The sequence below is a fragment of the Cibotium barometz genome, chromosome 1, assembly GCF_041138505.1.
Source record: "Cibotium barometz isolate CiBa-2024 chromosome 1, ASM4113850v1, whole genome shotgun sequence".
NCBI lineage: Eukaryota > Viridiplantae > Streptophyta > Polypodiopsida > Cyatheales > Cibotiaceae > Cibotium > Cibotium barometz.
Window position 1 is genome coordinate 33,593,211 of NC_141046.1, and position 15,758 is coordinate 33,608,968.

The window sequence follows — 15,758 nt, forward strand, 5'->3', positions numbered from 1 at the left end:
GGTTCATGTTTGTATGCTCTTGATTATAGGTTCACATTTGCAGATGTACGTGTCAAGGTTCACGTCTCTAGACTCAGGTTTACATGTTCATATCAATATGCTCACGTGTTGAGGTTCGTGTATCCAGGTTCACATATTCAGGTTCACATCTATAGGCTCAGGTGTTTAGGATCACGTTTATAGGCTCACGTGTTTAGACTCACATCTTTAGGTTCACATGTTCAGGCTCACATCTTTTTTTGTATAAACTAGGCTCACATACTTTCCTTTTATAGACTAAGCCTACTTGGGACACAAACCTTTAGGAATTGGGCCTATGACATGGTGGGTGTCCAATTACTGGGTAATAATGCAATAATTATGACGGACAAGAATTTTTCTTAGAATTTATAGCTAGTATAGATTGCATGACAGGAAAATCCTCAAAGGACATGAGTAGGTATGTCCTTGCAGGTCCTCGAGGCAGTATTAATTGGTAGGTAACGTTAGGTGTACTTACCTCTAGACTCATTTGTGGGCTCACGTATCTAGACTCATGTCTTTTTGCACGGGATTGTGGCTCGCATACCTAACCTAGAAGCAAGCTTGGCCTAGTTTTTAGAGGAATTTAAGATATTTTAAACTTGATAGGGTGTGATTAAGGGTTATAAATTATTGTTATACAAGTCATTAAGTGTTTTTTTAATTGTTTTTGTTGAATTTACATGCTTCTAAGCTACCAATTCAACAACGTATGAAAAAATCGCATGAAATTTTTATAACATGCATGAACACAATTAACTATCCCACTCTAATCCACACCCAATGTAGCTTAATGCTTATGTTTTCCAAGAGGATTCCACTCCTAATCATATTTGCTAAGCTATTCCTTGGCTCACTTCAACAAGATCAAAGCCTTATGGGCTTCAAAATCATCTAAATTACACCATGACAAGTCTATCCGTCTTCATTACGAGGGATGGCCAAGATCTCAAGAAGTACCTAAGGGATTTTAAAAGGTACTACAACACTCCTGGAGATAGAACTGAAGTACAATGTCTTGACCTACTATCTACCTTCATTAGGAGGGATGGCCAAGATCTCAAGAAGTACTGAGGGATTTTAAAATGTACTACAAGACTCATAGAGATAGAACCAAATTGCAATGTCTTTACCTACTTTGAGGATTCTTTAAAGATCTAGCACTCATCTAATATGAAGTGTTGAATGAAAAGAAGCAAATAGACTTTCGAAGATTTAACTAGAAGATTTAAAGAGAATTTTAAACTCTTGAAAATTATGATGACGTAATGAATGCAATGGTCATTTTGAAATAACTTGTAAGAGAAAAAGTGGTGTCTTATGTTGGGTGTGTGCATCCCAAGAATGGGAGGTGTTGAGATATCAAGCTCAACTAGTGCTATGACAGACATTGATGCCCCGCCTGGGTGATAGCTTCGGCATCTACACCACTGGCATGGTTGGTGAGATTATGGGTGATATGCGGCCAGTGGGATGACAGGTTGTGTGACAGCCATTTTAGATTACTAGAGACTGGCATAGTTATAGCGCCAGCTCATTTAATCGAGTTCACATTATGGACCAACCCTTGTATGTTGTAGTAGTTGAGTACTAACCCATATAGTGTGTACTCTTATCTTTATGTTATGTTGGTTAAGTAGAGAAGAAGAAGATAGAAGAAAATTCAGCTATCCATCTCTCTCTTGTGTCTTGCTCTCTCTTGTGTGTGCGTATTTGCTTGCTAGGGTTTGAAGCTCTCCCTCTCCCCCACATTCTCTTTATGGTATTAGAACCTGGTTTGTGTGAGAGATAAGGAGGCAAGCAAGAGGCAAGAATAAGCAAAGAAGGAAGCGGTACTACACAGGTAAGAGTACCATCATCTCTTTCCCCTTCTTGGTTTAGGTACAACACCCCCTCAATAGCTCTAGGAGCTACACATCTCCTATTGAGGAGCTGTCTTCCTGGGGGGAGCGGAGCTACAGGGTAGGTATACTATCCAATTAGACGAAATGTTTCCACCAGATTCATGTTTTGGGCACGTTACGAGCCCCGCTTCATCACTGTAGGGTATTTTTGACAGTTTTCTGTAAGTTCTGGTAGAGAACTGTTTCTGCTTGAAATCGGGTTATTGCAGTGCACAGTGCATTTTGGATGTGCAGACAGGGTTTGCACATGTATTGTTGATACTGGGTGCATGTACATGTACTCTGGTCACATTTGGTGACGTACAGGCTGTGCGGAAGTACCGTTGCTATAGTAGTTACAGGGAGATACTGCTGTATTAGAGGTTGTATACAGAAGTTGTCTGTTTTTTTACAGGTTATTTGATTGCTGCAGGAAAATATGTCTGACAGTATTAATCAAATTGTTAGTGAGAAGCTTGATAAGAATAACTTCCATGCCTAGAAGTTCAAAATGACTAATTTCCTAATGGGAGTAAAGGATTTTGGGATTATGTGGAAGGAGACAATGAGGAGCCTCCAGAGTTATCTGAGGAGAATGCCACTCCTACAGATATAAAGGCATTCAAGGATTGGAATTAGGGTGCAAGAAAAGTCATGTACTGGATTTCAATTAGTGTCACAGACACTATGATAGGACACATACAGAATGCAAACACTCCAGCAGTTGCATGGCGGAATCTGGTTCAGATGTTCCAGACTAACACAAAGGCAAGGAAGTTGCAGTTAAAGAAAGAGTTGCATACTGTGGAAAAGAAAGCATGTCCATCAATGAATATGCCTTAAAGATCAAGGGCATTGTTGAATCCCTTGGGTCTATCAATGTATCAGTGGAGGATGATGATTTGGTGAGTGTTTGTCTGAATGGTCTTGGCAAAGACTACAAGCCATTCAAGACCTCCATTGCAGTTAGGGAGAATATTCCCAACTTTTGGGACTTTATATCTATGCGGATCATAGAAGAAAAGGCTTTAGATGAGGATTCTTCTTCACAAATCAAGAAAACATCAGAACATGCCTTCTACTCTAATTCAGGTAGAGGCAAAGGTAGAGGCCGTGATCAAGGCCAAGGTGGTGGCCGACAAGGAAATCAGAATTCTGCACAACAACAGTCCAATGATTCATAGCAGCAATCATATATAGGTGGAAGAGGCCAGTCTAGAGGCAAGGGGAACTAAAGAGGCCGAGGTGGTTGGCAAATAAATTAAAATGCAAATAGCATAGAGTGCTATTAATGTGGCAAACCAGGACACATGGCAAAGGACTGCTACAAAAAGCAAAATGACATTAAAAGTGGAAAGTTACAGCAGCAAGGCAACTATGCATCATCTAGCAAACACATGGAGGTGATGACAGAAGTGAGCAGCTGTTTGTGATGCACCACATGCTTAGTTTCATAATAGGGGATGTGTCAGGATCTCAAGATATATGGTATATGGATTCTGGCGCCTCTAACCACATGACCAGTCATGCTGAGTGGTTTAGAGATATGCAAAAAATGGAAAAACCAGGTTATATAAAAACAGGTGATGATACTGCGCACCCCATTGCACAAGTTGGTAAAGTGCCATTGTCTACGTAGGATGGCAAAATGAAGTACTTTACTGATGTACTTCATGTTATGAATATTACAAAGAACCTAGTTTCTGTTGGACAGATGTTTGAGCAGGGTCTGCAAGTGAGGTTTAATCCTCAAGGATATTTTGTGGAAGACTTCAAAAATAAGTATCGCTTGGTTGCAAAGGGTAACAAAAATGGCAGGATGTTTACTTTGGATGTGAACATGCCTGAGATAAAGGCAGCCATGTTTGCGCATGGAACAGGTGTATTACAGATATTGACATATGGCATAAGCGCATTGGTCATGTGAATGTATAGCGACGACTGAAGTCTATGCAGGTCCGAAATATTATTGTAGGTTTGCCAAAGTTTAAGGTTGATGGTATGCATAAGGTATGTGAAGCATGCCAACTTGGTAAGCAGGCCAAACATGCTTTCCCACATGAAAAGCATGTTAGTGCGGCCATTGGATGTTATACATTCAGATGTATGGGGACCGACCAAGACTACAACAATTGTAGGTTGCAGGTACTATGTTATATTCATTGATGACCACACTAGGAAAGTGTGGGTTTATTTCATGAAGGAGAAAAGTGAGGTGTTTGCTCACTTTCAGAGATTTAAAGCCTTGGTCAAGAAGGAAAAAGGCATACAAATAAAATGCCTAAGATTAGATGGTGGGGGAGAATATGTCTCCAATGAGTTCAGCGATTTCTTGAGAAAGCAGGGAATCAAGAGGCAGTTTATGTGCAGGTACACTCCGCAATAGAATGGTGTTGCAGAAAGGAAAAACAGGCACATTGTGGAAGTGGCACATGCCTTGATGGCTGAAAAGAATATGCCACATTACTTTTGGGCAAAAGCAGTAGCAACTCTGCCATGTACATTATGAACATGACACCCATTGTAGCTGTTCATGGTATGACTCCTGAACAGAAGTTTATAGGCATAAGACTAGATGTGTCTCACTTGAAAGTGTTTGGGTGTATTGCATATGTACATATTCCTGATGAAGTGAGAACAAAGTTAGAACCAAAGGCATAGAAATACATCTTCATTGGTTATGCTATGGAGCAAAAAGATTATAGATGATGTAACCCTACCACTCGTGAGATGCGAGTAAGCAGAGATGTTATCTTCGACGAGATGAATAGTTGGTATGCACCAGTAGTGAAGGCAATAGAAGATGCAAATGTAAGAAGTGCTAATGTTGCACCACATGTAGAGCAGCAATCACTCACAGGTGTTGAGTGGACTTGGGGAGTCCCCGAGCAGTGGATCCAATGTTAGCCCATGGCCAGCCCATGGTCACGCAGGTTGGGGAATGATGCAAGTACACATGTATCACGAAAAGGGAAGAAAAATGTAGATCAACCTTTTGTGCCTGATCTATCAGCAGGTCACTCATATGTGGATGGTGACTCTAGTGGCTCTAAGCAGAGCCTTGATGAGGAGCTTGGCATTCCGTATGTGGTTACTCCTAGTGTAAGGAGAACCAAGGCTGTTTTGAGGACTGTCACACCTGGAAGTGATCCAGGTGTACGCAGGTCTACGAGGGTTAGATACCCTGTTGACATGTTGAGATATGATGGATATACAGCCTATCATTATACTTACATAGTAAAAGCAATACAAGAGGTTGAGCCCACTTACTTTGAGCAGGCAATTGGAAATAAGAAATGGGAAGATGCCATGGATGAGGAGATGGCAGCATTGGATGCAAATGCAACATGGGAGTTAGTGCCTTTGCCTAAGGAAAAGAAGGCAATTGGATGTAAGTGGGTGTATAAAGTCAAGCACAATGCTAATAGTTCAGTGAGCAGGTAAAAGGCAAGATTGGTTGCCAAGGGCTATGCGCAGACTTATGGCATAGACTATGAGGAGACATTCAGCCCGGTTGCAAGAATGGCAACCATGAGAGCTGCCATTGCTATGGTTGCAGCGAAGGGTTGGTCTTTACATCAAATGGATGTAAAGAATGCTTTCTTGCATGGCAATTTGCAAGAAGAAGTGTACATGATGCAGCCACCAGGTTATGAGAGTGATGCACATCCAGATTTTGTGTGCAGGTTATGCAAAGCCTTGTATGGCTTGAAGTAGGCACCCAGAGCATGGTCAAACAAGATCGGGGAGTATCTTGTTACCATTGGATTTCAGATATCCATTGCACATTTTTCACTATATGTAAAAAAGACAGATAAAGGGATCATGCTATTAGTCATCTATGTGGATGACTTGATTATCACTGGTGATAGTGATGCAGACATACATGATGTTAGGATGCTTTTGAAGCAGAAGTTTGAGATGAAGGATTTGGGTGAGCTGCGGTATTTCTTGGGCATAGAGGTGGTGAGATCACCTCATGGCATGTTGCTATTTGCAGAGGCAGTATGGATTGGACATGTTGTCCAAGTATGGTATGACAGGCTGTAAGCCTATTTAGTGCCATTGGAGCAAAACACAAAGCTTTCCGCAGATACAGGTGAGCTTTTGGAGGACCCCACTACATACAGGTGCATAGTGGGTAGTTTGATCTACATGACCATTACAAGGCCATACTTAAGCTATGTTGTTGGACTTGTGAGTCAGTATATGCAGGCCCCTAGGAAGCCACACTTGGATGTGGCTAGACGGATCCTCAGGTACATAAAGTCCATAGTTAATTATAAACTTTTCTATGAGACTGGTTACAGAGATATAGTTGCATGGGTACACAGATGCTGATTGGGCTAATAGTATTGGAGACATGAGATCTACCGTTGGTTTTATGTTCTCATTTGGGAGTGCTGTTGTGAGTTGGAGTAGTAAGAAGCAGCCAATAGTTGCCTTATCGAGTATAGAGGCAGATTACAAGAGTGCTGCTATGCAGCTTGTGAGGTAGCTTGGTTTTAGAAGCTACTTGGTGGCATGGGAGAGCCCGTGGATAGGGAAGTTGTCATATATTGTGACAATATGAGTAGCATACAATTAACTTGTAACCTAGTATATCATGCTAGAACGAAGCACATTGAGGTGCATTATCACTTTGTGAGGGAGAAGGTTCTAGAAGCAGGAGGTGTAGATCTGGTATATGTCAGCACAAAGGATCAAGTAGCTGACATCTTCACGAAGGCATTGGGCATAGAGAAGCTCCATAGGTTTAGGAGCTTACTTGGAGTGCAGTGTGTGGAGTTGAGCTCGAGGGGGAGTGTTGTGATATCAAGCTCAACTAGTGCTACGGCGGCGGACATTGATGACCCGCTTGGGTGATAGCTTCCACATCTACACCACTGGCATGGTTGGTGAGATTATGGGTGATATGCGGCTAGTGGGATGACAAGCTGTGTGATAGCCATTTTGGATTACCAGAGACTAGCATAGTTATAGCGCCAACTCATTTAGTCGAGTTCACATTATGGACTGACCCTTGTATGTTGTAGTAGTTGAGGTACTAACCCATATAGTGTGTACTCTTATCTTTATGTTATGTTGGTTGAGAGAAGAAGAAGATAGAAGAAAATTTAGCTATCCATCTCTCTTGTGTCTTGCTCTCTCTTGTGTGAGTGTTTTCTTGCTAGGGTTTGAAGCTCTCCCTCTCCCCCACATTCTCTTTAGGAGTCACCAAGACCCCTTGTGTTGGGTGGTTCATTGGTATACTCATCATGAAACAATCAAAATGAATACTCATGAGTGTTCTGCTTACATGGGATAAATACCAAAATGGGAGGCACCAAGACCCCTCGTGTGTTGGGTGAGTTGTTGTGTCATCTCATGAAATAACAAAAAGCCCGGAAACCCCCCAAAGGTAAAGTTGAGTATCGACTTCAGAGGAACCTTGGTGATTCAAATTCTTCTTTTTAGCTCTTAAAACGTCTTAAAGAGTCCAATCGTTTTAAAGATTTATTCTGAGTCAGTAAAACGATGTATGCTTACATGTGATATATACCTTCAATGCCATGTATAGTGATGTTCATGGAGTCAATTAAGATAATCCATAGTCCATGGATCAAGATTATTATTATCACATTAAAGTGAGACAATAGAGGTATAGACACCCCTACAAGTATTGTATTTGTGAAAGATATTTTGGAGCAGCAAGCCTCCTCTTATTATTTCTTTCTTAAAATAAAAGACCATTTCACCTTGATCGGGATAATAACAATGAGGTTGCACTATTGAAGCCTACATACCCAATCAGTTTATAGTTTATTTCTAGCTAGTTTTTGAATTGGTGGATGGATGCAAGTGAGGTGCTTCCCTTGGGTGAAAAGTCTATCTTCCTTATAAAAAACGAGTACCATTGGAGTGTATGCAATTTGAACAATTTTAACTCTTGTAATGAGATCAATGTCATATGATACAATGTAAGAATCTCTACCACTTATTGACCTTGGAGTGTCATTAGACATTTTCTTGTAATTTATTTTTTCTTCTTACGATTTGTGAAAGATATATACTTTTTATGTGTTTATTAACACATGCACACACTAATGTAATAGTATATATTCCATTTCTAGCTTTATTTATGGTATATATTTATGAGGGACTCATGTAAACTTGAGAACTATTGTTGGTATATTGAATTGATAAACTAAAAGGTCACATTAAAGTTTTGGTCTGTTTATGCCAAGATGTTAATGTGGAGGAAACATATTTAAATGCAAAGTTAAATTGTTAATATATACCTATCATACAAGTAAGTCATCCTTTTTGTAGGTTAGGAGGAAACATATTTAAATGCAAAGTTAAATTGTTAATATATACCTATCATACAAGTAAGTCATCCTTTTTGTAGGTTAGGAGGAGAATTGAATAATAGTGTTAAAAGACTAAAGACGGGGAGCTAGCACCAAATGAACATTTTGGAGTGTGGCTTAAAGTCATCCTTTTTGTAACTTAGGAATAGAATTAAATAATAGTGTTGAATGGCTAAAGATGGGGAGCTAGCACCAACTCAACATTTGAGAGTGCGGCTTAAAGAGTAGCAGTGAATGTGGCATAAGCGGTTATGATATTGTACGTCAGAACAATGGGCTATTAAAGAGCACCGCTCGCCACCTTTAATATTTGGCTATAAAAGTCTCAATGTATGCCAGAGATTGATAATGGCTAGTAGACTAGATGCATCAACTGAATGGATGGTAAAACTTGTGTAACGAACTAGAGGCTAAATATACAATGTTGTATCTCTTATAGACTAAGAATCCATTATTATGTTTTCCATGTGTTGGGAGGTATCCCAACACATGGCACTAGCCGATGTAGAGTTAATATACCTACCAAACCAAGGAACTAATTAAGATAAAGATAATGGATGAATAACATTATGTGTCAACTTATAATTAGGTTAGTGGAGCAGTAGACAACATTTTGGCACCAAACCAAGAGCGTAGCTATGTAAAAGATAACTTAGCTTGCATAACTGACATTTCTTAACAATAGTGAAAAATAGGATGTGTCAATATTGTAATAAAAAAATCCACTACAAGAAAGACTACCAATACCACAGATGATGCAAGAGACGTCATGAGCAAGGGTACATGCTAGGATATTGTCTGTTGTGGATATATCAAAAGTATATACAGCAGTCACCAAAAACATTTGAAAAGCCAACACAAAGCATGAGTTCAGAAAGCTTGATAAAGCAAAGAAGGAAGTGTGGAATTTCTCAAAGTTCCTCAAGGAAGCAAGGAATTGGCATCTGCAACATAACAAGGGAAACCATGAGTCATATGTTGCACCACCAGAATAGAAGAACTAAAAAACAATGAGGAAAGACTCCTCGCAATAATAAAAAAGATAGCAAAATTTTATGTCAGTGTTAGATGAGGAATTAGACAAGGAAGAATTAGTATTGTGAAGAAGAAGCCAAAAATAATGATGAAGTTGACTCGGCACTTCAAAAACAAGAAGATGAGAAGAATAAAGGATCTACACAAAAATGGAAAATGGCATGAACATGATCCAAGAGGATCATCCAAATAACCTGAACCGGTCAGAGATAATACTTCTAGAAATGATGCAAAAAAGAATACATAGTGTTGTAGTACATTCCAAAACCTTGCCTACAGCGTTGCAGTAGATTGACAGATCTGACCAACAAATTGACAGATCTCTAAGACAGTCAGATCGAACCCTGTAGCACTAGCATATCTGACCAACAAGCTGTCAGATCCAACTAGAAGATTGGTAAATTTGGCAACAAACTGTCAGACCTAACCCAACAAAGAATGAAAGGCAATTGGTCACTGCTTCAAAAAATATCCAACTATGGCATTTCTACCTCCAACCTACAAGCACCTAGGTGACAAATCCGGCCTCTAATATGTAACATATGTTTGTAAGGATGCATCACTGCAGTTCATTGGGTCAATTAGATCCAGTGAAGCCGCTACAGTCATTGACTAACTCCCATCCCAAGGAGTCTCAACAAGAAGGTTCAACAAAATTCACTAAGTATGCTGCAATGTAGAGAATTCCCACTGATAAAGTAACCCATGGTGATGGAGATATAGTAGACCTTTTAAACCCATAAGGAGTTGGACCTGACAGACCAAAATTCACCTTAACAAAATTACACACCATGGAATCTACTAAAATCTACACAAACAACATAAACGCAGAGCACCATGCCACATATAGTAACACCATCGATAACGGCGGATAATCCATGGTGCAGGACAATTGAACCATATCATCCAAATGTCTATGATGAAGGGGTACCAGCTACTCGCCAAAACTTGATGCAAAGAGTTTGACATAGCAGTTTCCCTATCTCTATATTATCTTAAGGAAGAGTTTCACAAAGCTGCCACATGGCAAGAATTTGGAGGTTTGGGAAGAAGAGGAGGAGGTTTGGGTAGAATTTGATTTTGGCAGCCTCAAAAGACGTGCGAAGCACGGGTTCCCAACTAGTAGCATATAATACCTCAAGGATATCTTGACCATTGGTCTCATAGTCTACTCTAGCATAAGCCCTGCTTGTATTTGGATGCATATTTTGATGGTCTAAACTCATGCTCTTCACCAACAGATGCTCTCAAAGTCAATGGCATACAAGCTGTACAACTATCAAAATTATGTTTCCCCTCTGTAGCATTCCCACTTTGTGTACTTAACCATCTTGTATGATGTGCCTTGTATTTTCTTCCAAGCCACATTTTGGCAGATGTGCAATCACAATTATTCCAGGGGGACGATATGTGTTAGCATCGGAATCACCAAAAGATATGGCTACACACACCTAGGAACAAACCACCACCTAAGAGATACTCATTCAAGAATTTAGGAGGTCATACTCATGATGGGAAATAATGTGGCATAAGCGGTTATGGCATGGCACGTCAAAATGGTCTATTAAACAGCACCACTCGCCAATTTAAGATCTGGCATAAAAACCTCATTGTATACCAGAGCTTGATGATGTTAGTAGACTAGATGCGTCAATTGAATGGATGGTAAACCATGTATTACAAATTAGAGGCTATGACTGAAGCCTCATTGTATGCCAAAGATTGATGATGATTAGTAGACTAGATGCATCAATTGAATGGATGCCAAAGATTGATGATGATTAGTAGATTAGATGCATTAATTGAATGGATGGTAAAACATGTATTACAAACTAGAGGCTGAATGAACATACAATGTTGTTGCTCTTATATGTGTTTTGCAATTAGAATCCATCATCATGTGTTCCATTTAGCACTCTTTGCACTTTTTATCCTCATGTCTAATCAAACTGTTTCTTTGTGTGTGATGTGTGTGTGTGTGTGTGTGTGTGTGTTGACCCACCTCTACGTGATGATGGCCATCTGTCAAGACTTCAAACTACAACCATAATAAAAATTTGCAAACTACCAAATATGTTGATATGGCTCCTAAAAACTCCAGCACGGACTCATCCAAACCTTGTTTCACACGCTTGATTTCTTTCCGTAACCCTTTACCATCATTGTCCAAGTCAAATATTTCCATCAAGGCACATGGAAAAATCTCTCAACTTGATTGCACTACTCAAGGGGATATTGTCTCAATACAAACATATGCCAAGTTTTCAAAGGCCTTTGACATAAATGTGGCCTTAAGTATCAATCCCATAGATGTCAAGCTTCTTGAATGGCTTCTAGAACCATATTATGAACTCACTCACATCATGTGATCCATGTCTCATTAGCTCCTAATATATCCCAAGTGCTATATATAATATCAATCATAAGCACCAAAACTCAAGTGCTATATTTTAACTGTAAACAAATTTTCTAAAAACTCAAGTTCTATCTATATACATCAACCGTACACACCGCAAAACAAAAGTCTTAAGGCACATCTCCAAAAACCCTAAAGCATGAAACCTAACCCCCATCTTTTTAACTAATATAAGCATTTCTGTTTTGGGGAAAGAAAAAAAAAGTGAGGCCCACTTGCAAATAACCCCCAGCCCTAGTTTTGGGTTTTATTGAATGTTTCAATTGAGCTTGAAAAACATAAATGAGAGAGCAAAGAGCACACTTTAAAAAAAAACAAGAGGAGTTGGGTTCTATAAGGTGTCATACCAAAAACACATTGTTGAGTATGCATGACTAGTCTCAACTTTTGCACAGGAGGAAATTGGCCCACTTGAATCAACCTAAAATTCAAGACACCAAAACTAGCACACCATCTTGGAGAACACCTGTACATTGCTCAAATGTGACTCTGCATGTTACATCAAAAGCATGCTATTAACTACTAGTAGTTATAATGATTTTGACTATGTGGAGTGGTGGTTAGACACTGACCAAGTTACGAGGATTAACAAAGATTCCTTTGGTAAGAACTAGCATTACTGCTTTTGCGATATCAGGGGTTTCTTTATACATGTGTAGCCACCCATCAGCGTATTAGCTAGGATCCAGGCCAGTGTAGGTAATAGAAGGGTAATCCACAAAAAAGCTGTGTAAAGGGCCTCCCCAGCACAAGTAGCAGGAGTGGATGGAACCAAGTTAGCAATGTTGAACTTTAATATTTTTGTAAAGCTTGATAGGATTTAACCCTAGCCTCAATTTATGGATGCTCTATTTTGAGCATAAGAGAGTGCCATGCAAGTAAAAGCACCTTTTTGTATTTTTGTAGGCTATGGACTATTTTGGAATGAAGAATTACATAAATACTTATGTGTGGGGAGAGGACACACACATGAGAGGGCTGGGGGATGATTGCACCCAATGTTTGAGTTGTTATCTTGTGCTAAGTATTTAATTTGTTATTTATTCAATTCTTGAATATGTTGAATTTATGGACTTGATGAATTATTTGGGTTGAATAACCTATTTTCTTACAAGTTTCTATTTTCCTAGAATTGGATCTATGTGAGTGGTAGTGGTATGTAGTGGTATGTATAAGAGCTATGGGTCTATGAAGATGGAGACAAGATTTAAAAGCTCTAAAGTTTAAATGAAAGGTTTTATGGGTCTATGAAGATGGAGACAAGATTTAAAATCTTGAAAGTTTAAATCAGAGGTTTTAAGAGTTGTTGGCTGTTAACCAAAGGGCAAGGAGGACCAAGAGACAAAGGAGGTGGCAAACCACTTTGCAGAAACCACCAAACCACACTTTTTCTTAAAAAGTGGTTTTTCAAAATTCTTAGCCTCTCTCCATGATCCAACTATATGGATGAATTCAGCTATTTAAAGAGTTTTGAGCTCAATTAATAGATTGCTAAATCATTGCCCCTACTGATGGAAATCCATAATGGAGGGTAGACAATTTTCCACAAATCAATTTGGTGAAAGAAGCGTTAATTGCTAATTACAAGATGAAATTATTTTAGGATTTAAAAAAAAAGAGCAATTGGAGAAAGCTCAATCTTGTGTAAGTGGAAATGCTCAATCTTGTATAAGTGGAAATCAAGTAATTTTTGTTTCTTGTGTAAGTGGAAATCAAGTAATTGAATTTTTGTTTCTTCCTCTCTAATCGATGGTGGCAGATCATGAATTTGTGGTGGGTCTTCTTGTTTCCTCAGTCGCTCCTCGCACTACCGGTGATTTTCCACCACTGTGAGCTGTTTCTTTTAAGAAGCTTAATCTTATAAGCTTACAAAAGCTTAATATTATAAGCTTACATAAAATCTTATAACTATTAAAGCTTACACAAGCTTAATAAAAGCTTATGATAAAGCCTCAAAACCATCACATTCAAAGAGAAAAGAGAAGAAAGGGAGCTCAACAAAAGGAAATTTCATATTTATTGAATTTGCAGAAAAATTACAAGAAGGTTTATGTTCATTCTTTTAAAAATTGGAAGGCCTTTTGTAAGAAAAATTTTGGGCATCATTAAAGGGGATCAAAAATCGAAAGTTTTTGAGTCGTTATCTTTAATTATTATTTCATGACATTAAACTTTGGTAGGATTTTTGGACATTCAACGAATTTGAAGTGGCTTAAAAAATCTTGCCAAAGTCGACCAAAACTCAAGCTTCTTGACCACTCTCGGGATTCGTTCGGAATTGGAGTAAAAGGACGGTGCTAAGATCAACCTTTTGGCAAACTTCAAACCCGAATTTAACATGGTTCAAGAGCTGAGTTTCTCATCTTTATTTATTTATCTGCATCATAAAATTATGCTTTCTTTATTTATTTACTTGGAATGGCCAATCTACCTGCACAACCTACCATGCAAGATAAATTTTTTTGCACTTCAAGAGTAAATTGCAAGTGAGCGTGAACTCCAATGCAAGCTAGAGCGACACGTGAAGCGTTCTAAGCGCACAAGTATGACTCTTTCGACTTTGATAAGGAGAAAAGTGATAATGTTACGCACACTGTCAAAGCTACTTTGTATGCTCACAGTTCAAGGAAAGACTCACGGATTAGCTGAAATGCGTTCACTTTCTAGAACTATGATGACCATAAAGATGTACGAGTACTTATTGTATGGCTCAGTTAATTGGATGACTATTTTTTAGGCATAAAATTCTCGAAAAAGGACAAGATTAAGTGTGCTTGTAATCACTTGATTGAAAGTGTTGTTTTATGGTAGAATGTGATTAAGCAGGGTAAACATTGACCTACGACATGGAAAGAGTTCCGAAAACTCTTAAAGAAGCACTTTCTACCTTCTCAATACAAGGCCAAAGCTCGTCAACGATGGACACTTTATGCTAGGTTGAGAAAGAGAATGTCCAAGCCTACATTGACAAACTCTGGGACATTCTATTACAAGTTCAAGTGATTGAGAAAGCCAAAGAAAAAGAGTAATGAAGAAAATTCATATTTCTTACTATTAGGGCTGATGTCAATATGTTTCATCCTCATATCTTAGTTTTGCTATGGATCTTGCTTTAAATTTTGGACGGAAAAAATCTATTTCTAGAGATTCCAGAATGCAAGAACAGCTTTTACGAAGTCCTCTAAACCATCTTTTCCTTCAAGTACTTTTGATAAATCCAAGATGTACAAGGGTAAAGATGTAGCCAAAGGAGATTCTCAGAAAGCCAATAACAACAAACCCTCTAATGGTCAGCTGAAGAATCGAATCATCAAGTGTTTCAGATATCACAAGGAAGGAAACCTTGCACCAAACTGTCTAGAGAAGAAAAAGAGCTTCGCACCTATGGCTCGTCTCAATGTTATTGAAGAGGATGACGATGATTCTTTCAAGCAAGAGGGTGATTTTGAACCTGACTATTCGGAAGATAAGGTCTCAATTCATGCTTTATTAAGAATTTAGGAAAAAATCAAAGGAAAATCAATTTCTATTTTGCATGATGATGGTAGCTCACATGACTTCATTTATGAAAAAGCATTGAAAGAACTTTCCCTAGATCTATCGTACACTAGTTATAAAGAGAAAGATGCATTTCAAGGTACTAAGTACAATTGCACTAAAGAGATTAGAACCTAGAATTGGAAATAGATTCATTGAAAAAAACAGAACATTTTTAGTAGCTCCTTTGGAAGGTGTTGATGTTATCTTAGGAATGCCATGAAGACATGAGAATAATCCCCAAATTGATTATGAAACCCATACCATGTGGTTATGGAAGGTGACAAAGAAATTTGTCTCCAATGTCAGAAAAAAGGGTGACTTAGGTCCACTTTTGACCAATCAAAAAGAGCTGTAAGGAAAAAGGAGAAGACATTTTTTATTCTTGTCAACCAGCTTAGTGCTCAAGCTGACTCTAAACCAAATGTGTCTCATGATCCTTTCGTCTCTAAGTTCTCTAACTACTTTATGGACGACCTACCTCCTGGCTTACCCAAAGCTCATCTCGAGAAG